This window comes from Podarcis raffonei, chromosome 12 (genome assembly GCF_027172205.1).
Source record: "Podarcis raffonei isolate rPodRaf1 chromosome 12, rPodRaf1.pri, whole genome shotgun sequence".
NCBI classification, from domain to species: Eukaryota; Metazoa; Chordata; class Lepidosauria; order Squamata; family Lacertidae; genus Podarcis; species Podarcis raffonei.
In genome coordinates, this window is record NC_070613.1 from 32,746,211 (window position 1) to 32,755,218 (window position 9,008).

Consider the following 9,008-nt stretch of genomic DNA (forward strand, 5'->3'; position numbering starts at 1 on the left):
AATACTCATACATTTGGAATCTCTGTTGACTGCAGACAATGACCTCGGTTAGGCTGCCGTGTGATAAACAGCAAGGGGCTGAGGTTTCTAAAAGCACCTGTTCCGACTCCATGGATACGCTGCAGCGCGAGAATGCAGCGTTATGTGCTGCAGCCTGCTGTAATTCCCTCCTGCAAAAAAGCTGAGAGTCTGGATGTGACCTGGACTGACAGCTGACTTTTAAACACAGTAGATGAGACGGTGTCCCCAGCTGAACCTGCAGGAAGACACCTGCCTGCCCTTTGAGGTACAGAACAGAAGGGAATGGCTGTGGGGCTCAGCTAGAAGGCTGCTGCTGCTCCTGACCTGAGTCGCTAGGAGGCGCTGTGGAGGACATAGTCAGAGGAGGAATGGGAGAAGCTTAGAGGGTCCCACCGGGTTGCAGGTCATTAATTCTGGGACACAAGAGGTTTTCTGAACCTGGGAAAGGACCCTATCACTTTCTTTTGTTATGTGGTCATAGACATGAACAAAAGGGCCCAGTGGCTTGAGCGATAGAGACCTGGACCCCGGTGATGATCCAAGTGGGTTAACAGAGGATTCTTTTATCCTTCTCCCTCCCCATCACCACCAGGAGGTGGCTAGCAGAAAGTGAGATGCTGATCCAGCTATTATCTCTCACCATGGAGATGCCCGCACCAGCACAAGTCCAGTCCACCCAGTGGCGTAGCGTGGGTTGTCAGCACCCGGGGCAAGGCAAGTAATTTGCGCCCCCTAACCCGTGGATTTTAGCACTCGAGTGCGAGCGCGCCCCCCCCCAGATGTTGCGGCCGGTGCGGCCGGCCCCCCTGCACCCCCCCACGCTACGCCACTGGGGCTGGGGGCGAGCGAAGGAGCCAAGGACCCCCCCCAAAGGCTCAGCAGGAATTTATTAAATTTATTATTTGCGGAGCCCCCACGGGCCGAGGCAGCTGAAGCCCCTTCCCCTCGGGCGCCTCCCCGCCCCCTCCTCTCCTTAGGCTGTAGGTGGAGCCCGCGCTCCGAGGCGCTTCAGATCCGAGCTTGGCGAGCGCCTCTCCTCCTCCCAGCCAGGTCCGGGGGCTTCCAGCCGCGCTCCGTCCTCCCCCCCCCCCCCCGCGGCTGAGACTTGCGCTGAGAGCCGGAGCCAGCAGCGCCCCCTTCTGCTGGGAGACCCTCGTCCGCCCGCCGGCTTCCTCTCGGAGGGTTTTGGGGAGGGCAGGGCGCGTCGAGGCCCCTCGGAGCTCTCCTCCCTTCCAGTCGGCAGAAGCAGCTGTGGCTGGGCCGAGGGGATGGCGGCGGCGGGGGTGTATGGAGGCTGCCCGTGCCCAGCCAGGCGTCGGTGGCGGCGGCGGCGCTGCTGCAGCGGCTGCTCCTCCTGCGAGCAGTGAGTGGAGCGCGGCCGCAGCGGCCGCAGGGGGCGCGCGCGCGCTAGGGCGCAAGGCTGGTGGTGGCGGCGGGGAGCCCGGCGGAGGAAGGAACTTGTCCCTTCCCTCTGGACTCGCGCCCCCCCCAGATGTTGCGCCCGGTGCGGCCGGCACCCCTGGCACCCCCCACGCTACGCCACTGAGTCCACCTGAAGATTTGCTCAATGGCTCACCCAATCTCAGGACTCCAGCCGCTTGTCATGCTAAAGGTGTGCCTGCCCACTCTTTGAAAGGAAGGTGCAGCGAGTGTGTGTTGCTTGCTGGATCAACATCTTAGCTTATGCTTATCCATGCATTTAACATCTCACGTAGCTGTGCATTCTTGTAACCTGGGATATGCTTTATGTACTGATCTAATCTGAAAATTAAAGACATGGGCAGAACTGGTGCTGTAAGCTCAAGTTCTTCATCCATCAAAGAGAGCCAGGACTATTCCCCCCCCCACCCCCACACCCAGCATCCACCACCTATAGGAACTGTCCAATGGTAGGGCCAGCCTTATGCATTAGTGGGTTAAATTGTGGATCTGCAAGTTGAACAAGTGACCATATTCTTCCTCAGAGTCTCCATATGCTTCATCTGTTGCCCACAGAGATTTAGAAAGCATTTATTGTGCACCCTGATGGTGCCTCGCTCTTTTCCAAGCAGTACCAGAAGAGATAAAAAAACTTTTAAAAAGGCAACATCAAGAATGGTTTGGCAATGTAGGTTAAAACTGCAGTAAGACTGGTTTGACAAATGAGCTCAAGATCTCAGAGGGTGCGGTGTTGTACATTCTTAAGCACAATCAATTTATAATTGAATTCTAAAAATGAAAGTTGACAGGACTAAGCTAATCGAATCTAACCATTTTCACAGGTCATTTGCCCCCCTCAGGGCATGACAAGCCACTGACTTAAATTCAGCTTGAAATTCAACAGTTTGAAACCACAACAATTAGATAAACAGATTTTAGGAAAGGGCTATAGCTCCATGTGGAGCATCTGCTGTGCTTGCAGAAGGTTCTGGGTTTAATCCCCGGCATCTCCAGGTATTCCTGGGAGTCCTGTCTGAAACCTTGGAGAGCTGCTGCCAGTCAGTGTAGGCAGTATTGAGCTCAATGGTCAGATGGTTTGAGGGCATGGTTTAAGGCATATGCCCATGTTCCTCCAAATGTGCTACTGCTCTTTACTGTCAATATAGAAATGCAAAATTTATGTGGGAAATTGCCATAGTGTATGTTTGCAGCCAGTCTGGGCATCTAGGATGTTATCAAGGGTGCCACCGCTCCATACCCTTCCTCAAATGACCGCCAGAGGGAGGAAGGAAAACCGCTTGGACCTCTGCTTAGAAAGCACAGTGTCAGGCACTGGGCAGAGGAGCAATGGTGGAGACCCGCATCCCCAGCCTGACCCTTCCAGAGAAGAGGAAGACAGTTCAGAATTACAACAGGGGTTTGAGGGAGGTCACAGCTCAGAGGAAGATGAGGGGGAAAGCTGGGAAATAATGGGAGAGGAAGAGGAGGAAGAAGAAGCAACAGGAGGGCAATAGCTGGCAGAGACAGTGTCATTAGAAAGCCTTCCAGATTCCCCCCTCTCCCAGAACCCGGCGAGCGTTGAAAGTAGGAGAGCAAAGTGCTCAGAAGCAAAGGGCCCTCAGTGCCACCCATATGGGAGAAGGTGATGAATGAAGAAGTGGGAGAAAAGGGGGTGAAGCGCCACTTGGGGCAACACCATTATTCCAAGAGGCTGCATTCCCAAGCCTCTCTCTGTAAACGTTGAATAAAAAGCAGATGGTAAGAACTTTTCCTTGTCTCATCCTCCCGTGGGGGTTGGTTCCTGTGCTGCCTGACACACACAAAAAGTAGAAAACTTATTGCACCAGTGCTTTATAGGCACAGGAAAAGCGAAGTGTGGTTCACATTCCCCCAGCACAACCCTGCAAACCATGGATTGTACTTAAGTGGCATCTTGCATAAACAGGATGGCTTCCTTTATGCAATGAGACTCCCCCCCCCTCTCGTCCCCATGTGTGCTTCCTAAATCTGTTCTGGGCCCCCCCCCATCCTTTGGAGCAGGCTTGGCTTCTTCATTGAGTTATAAGGGGACCGTTACTTGTCTCATAACACTCTTTCAAGGACTTTTGTAGCAAGCAATTGCCCCCAGTTTGCACCTATGTGAATTCTTTATTTTGCAATGGTGTTGATAATGCCTTTGTATTTTCATGCTTTGGTAGAGCATGCTGTGAGGTCATTTATGCACTCAGCCCGCTTGCTGATTCATTCTTAGAGGAGCACACATCCTGGAGATTTCCTTTTGTTGAATTAGCTTTATGCACACTAGTCCCCGGATTTTCACCTCCAAAATGAAATTGACTAGGGGTGATGCATTTATAAATAAATAATAATAAAAAAGCACCAGTAAAACAATAAACATCCTCCACAAAAAAACCACAGCCCACATATCAATAAAATACTAAAAAAAGGGGGCCACAACACAAACTACACCTTAAGAAAAGAAAAGCAGCCTTGAGTGGGGGAAAGGAAACACAAACAGCAGTTACAGTCAAGCCTTGCTGGAAAAAAAAGGAGTTTAATTAACCATTATATTGGATTTACCTAGAAGAGGCGTGAGAAATGAAGCCCCTAGAACATACCATTCTCAGACCAAGAGAAGATTGGTTCTCATTCTTCATTCTAAGGCTGCCATTTACTCCACTTCCCTGGTGTTTCCAGTTAATTTCCGCCTTATATTTGAGCATTCACACACTGTAAAAGTCTCTTCTGGAAATCTAATCTATATTTTGATTTTGTTCTGTGAACCACCCTGAGACCTCCGGGTATAGGGTGGTAAAGGTAAAGGGACTCCTGACCATTAGGTCCAGTCGTGGCCGACTCTGGGGTTGTGGCGCTCATCTCGCTTTATTGGCCAAGGGAGCCGGCATGCAGCTTCCGGGTCATGTGGCCAGCATGACTAAGCCGCTTCTGGCAAACCAGAGCAGCACATGGAAACGCCGTTTACCTTCCCGCCAGAGCAGTACCTATTTATCTACTTGCACTTTGAGGTGCTTTCGAACTGCTAGGTTGGCAGGAGCAGGGACCAAACAACGGGAGCTCACCCCGCCGCGGGGATTCGAACCGCCGACCTTCTGATCAGCAAGTCCTAGGCTCTGTGGTTTAACCCACAGCACCACCCGCATCCCTGTATAGGGCGGTACATAAATAATAATAATAACCACCATCACCAAATAAATCACAAGTTAGAGCTCACTCTGGAGTTATCTTCTTGAGAGAAAAAATCTGCTTCCAAGTCTGGAATACGTTTGCAAGCCTGGACATTTTGCACAAGGTCCAGGAGATTCAGAGTCCCTTTACTGCCTTATATTGCTGTCAAGCGGAGCAGTAGAACCTGGTTGGAGCTTCTCACCAGTCTACTGACCCTGCCGGCCTCTCTTTGTGTCCCCATCTTCCCTTCCTTGCTTGCCTTGCTGCTGAGGATGGACAAAGAGAAGCAGCTTTTCCAGTCCATCCATGCTTCTCACCAACACCGGAAGCAAGGGCATCATTCACCAGGCTTCCTGTCTGTTCTCACCTGCAAGGTCTGGGTGAGGCTCCACTTGTAGTTTTCCTAAAAGAAAGCCACTTGTTTTAAGCTGGTAGTGTACTGGGCCTCAAAGTTTTAAAATGCAGTAAAATACATAGACGCAGGTGGCGCTGTGGGTAAAACCTCAGTGCCTAGGACTTGCTGATCATAAGGTCGGTGGTTCGAATCCCCGCGGCGGGGTGAGCTCCCGTCGTTCGGTCCCTGCTCCTGCCCACCTAGCAGTTCGAAAGCACGTCAAAGTGCAAGTAGATAAATAGGTACCGCTTACTAGCGGGAAGGTAAACGGCGTTTCCGTGTGCGGCACTGGTGCTGGCTTGCCAGTTGCAGCTTCGTCATGCTGGCCACGTGACCCGGAAGTGTCTTTGGACGGCGCCGGCTCCCGGCCTCTAGAGCGAGATGAGCGCGCAACCCTAGAGTCGGTAACAACTGGCCCATACGGGCAGGGGTACCTTTACCTTTAAAATACATAGATTTTCCCATTCCTAAACAGGCTTATGAACCTACTGCTGTAATACTTAGGAAGGCCAGTTATGTCTCTCCAAAAAAAAGAGAAAAGGATTTACATAAATCTGGTATGTGAAAATTTGGAAATAATTACTGTGATTTAAATAGAGATGCAATGCATCTCATCATATTAGGGACCAAGGGACTTGTGTGCTTACTGGGTGGTAAGGGTTGACGGACAGCTTCAAGGCCTCTGCTCTCCTTTCTTTCAACCAATCACGGGCAGCTCTCTCAAACAGAGGACTGTCCTCTATAATGTAGGACATATGCCCCCTTGCAAATAATCCTATGGCAGGATTCAAACAGCTGTACAACTGGCTGGGCTAGCTCAAAGGGAATGTGGGCTTGTGTTTCTTGAAAATGAACTCTCCATGCTGTTGGCAAACCTCATTTGAAGGAATTTTATGGAAGCAGTTTGCAATATGTTACTCTGTGGGTGTGCATGTGTCTCTGATCTGCAAAACAACAACAACAACAACAACAACAACAACAACAACAACAACAACAACAACAACAACAACAACAACAGATCCCGTTGGGCATTTCCAAATGCTCAGGGGCAAACTTAACATAACTCTTTGAGCCTTGGCCTATAAATAGCATGATGTCTAAAGTGGAATTACTTGGGAATTAGAGATATTTATGTAATCATGTGGGATAGAAGTTTCATCTCCCCCTGAACCTCCTTGGAGAAAAGCAACATTCAGAATCCCTAAGTCACCTGCTGTAAGTCTTCTGTTATGATGATTGTCTCAGGCTAAAGTCCTATTTACACGGGGGTGGGGGGCAACCCAACTACCCCCCACCAAGTAAACAGAGCTAGGATTGGGCTTGAAGGATTTTAAATAGAGACGGCGTACACACCATGCAGTTAAAGCCCTCATCTCAAGAATCCTGGGAACTTAAGAGTGCTAGGAATTGTAGCTCTCTGAGGAGTAAACTAGATTCCTCAGGATTCTTGGGGAGAAGGGAGAAATGTGCTTTAATTGTATTGTACGTAGGCAGTCAGACTTAGCGTTCAGGATTTATGTCTGAAGGAACACAGCGACTTGCTACAACCAATTAAAGGAGAGCTGTGTTTCTGGATCTGACTGGTCCTCAGGTTAAGACACATCAGCATTTGGAATTTTCCTCTTCACAGGCCCTTTTTAGCAGCTTACAAGGAGGTGTAACACATAAAACAATGAAACGTAAATCAGCCCCAGAGCTCATTCATCCAGTTCATGCTTTTTCTGTCACCTAAACGCTGAGGTGTTCCAAAGCCTTTGGTCTCCATGGCAAACATTTTCTCCCTCTTTTGTTATAGCTCACAGCAAATATTTGTACAGAGTGAAATGTTCAGCCCCATATATTTATGGACCTGCCATCTGCTGAGGGGAGCCACCACCCTCCTGGTAGGAGACGGATACAGGCTAAGGACCTGTTCCGTCAGTTTTCTGCATCCCCGTCCGTGTGCAGTTCTGAAGCTGGAGGAGTTTGTTTGCTTCCTGTTCAGATTACTGGCTGCCGATAAGAGGAGGAAAGAATGCGGAGCGCGCAAATTTGCTTGGGAATCGTATCAAGGCTTATCCCACACCCCGTTCTGCACACATCATTTTCAGTCTGAAACAAGTTCTTAGCTGTGTCGTGGAAGGAAAACTGGGCACAGTGGAGGGGGCATGTCCTTTTGTAGGCATTTACAACAGCCCTCTGCAGGAGTTACAGAGAAAGTGTAAAGGAAACATGCGGTGGGTGGAACAGGGACTAGCGTGCGAACTCTGCCCTCCCTCCCATTGCCATTCCTACTACCTTACAACTCCTGGAAGGAACCTGTCTGAAGCAGGCAGCCTATTGTACTGCTGGAGACTCCACGTGCATTTTTAGAATGCACAGAAAAAAGAGTCTTTATGACTATGAGCCAGTGTGGTGTAGTGGTTAAGAGCGGTAGTCTCGTAATCTGGGGAACCGGGTTCGCGTCTCCGCTCCTCCACATGCAGCTGCTGGGTGACCTTGGGCCAGTCACACTTCTGTGAAGTCTCTCAGCCCCACTCACCTCACAGAGTGTTTGTTGTGGGGGAGGAGGGGAAAGGAGAACGTTAGCCGCTTTGAGACTCCATAGGATAGTGATAAAGTGGGATATCAAATCCAAACTCTTCTTCTTATGTGTTTCCTTTAGGTCACAACTGCACTGCACATTAACAGCACTCTTATACCATTTTAACAGTCATGGAGAATCTTGGGAACTGTAGTTTGTTGAGGGCGCTATGCATGCTGTAAGCATGCCCAGCTGATTGTTGGGTGGGCGAATGGGAAACCAGGAGGAAGGGGGAATGAAAGAGAGGCTCTTGAAAGAGAACATGGGTGATTGGCTGGGACTCTGAATAGGGCAGCTGAATTGGTAGAGCAGGAGATTCTTAATCTCGGGGTTGTGGGTTTGAGCCCCACATCGGGCAAAAAATTTCTGCATTGGAATAGATGATCATCGTGGTCCCTTCCAACGCTACAGTTCTGTGGTTCTAGGATTAGGAATGGTCCACACTGCTGCATTTTGTTGCAACAAGTCCCTCTTGTTACCTCCATTCCTGATATTCAGGGCATGAGCCGAAACAGCACCATCAAGAAAACACTGGCAGTATGAAGGTAAATTCAGCAATGTAAACAAGTTTTGATGGATGCAATAATGGAATACTGAATGGTACAGTTTTTGTAAAATATGCAGGGATTTATGATATGTAAAATGAACCATGGAAAGAGAAGAAGGGAAGTCATGGATATCTTAAGGATGTAAAATGAGTATTTTAAATGGTAAAACAGAAAACTTAATAAAATTATACACAAAATAGTACCATCAATGTTTAATAGGCATGGAAGAAGTTTCGCAAAAGTACAAAAACGCTTTAGAAAAAATATATAAATGGAAGAGATGCATGCCCCCCCCCTCAATAAAACAGGCCAGTGAGTGGCTGTGGGATCCTGACTAATGGTTATGGGGCAGGGCAGAACGGAGGCATGGAAAAGAACAGGAAGATGCCATAGTCAACCCACCTTTTGTTCCAAGCTTCAGTTGATAATTCTAATTCTTATTCTGCAGAAAGTCCGCAAGAGGGTAGAAGTGCCATCAAGTCAGTCTACAAGGGACAAACTTTAAATGTGATCAAAGAACAATAGGAACTCTCTTCCCACATCGCAGGGCAAAGGGGCAGTGGGTGCAATGAGCCAGAGTGATGAGTGATTGAGACGGCCTCTCTGTGTGGATGCAGTTTGAAAAAGAAGAAAAACATTGCTCTTGATTTGTCGCATCTATTCTAGGAAGATGAGAATCTCCAAAGAAACACACCGCTGCTTAAGCACCCTCTGAGTAGGTCCCCTGCCTGTCTTGTTTACGTCTCAAGAGATGTTGTCTTTCCCCATTATATTCACAATGACCTGTGCTGTTGACATGTCTGCTTCTTTCCTTACTCTTGTTTCTCTGGCTCCCACTGTGTGCTTCAGAATGCAGAATTGAGAAGCTTCCTTCATA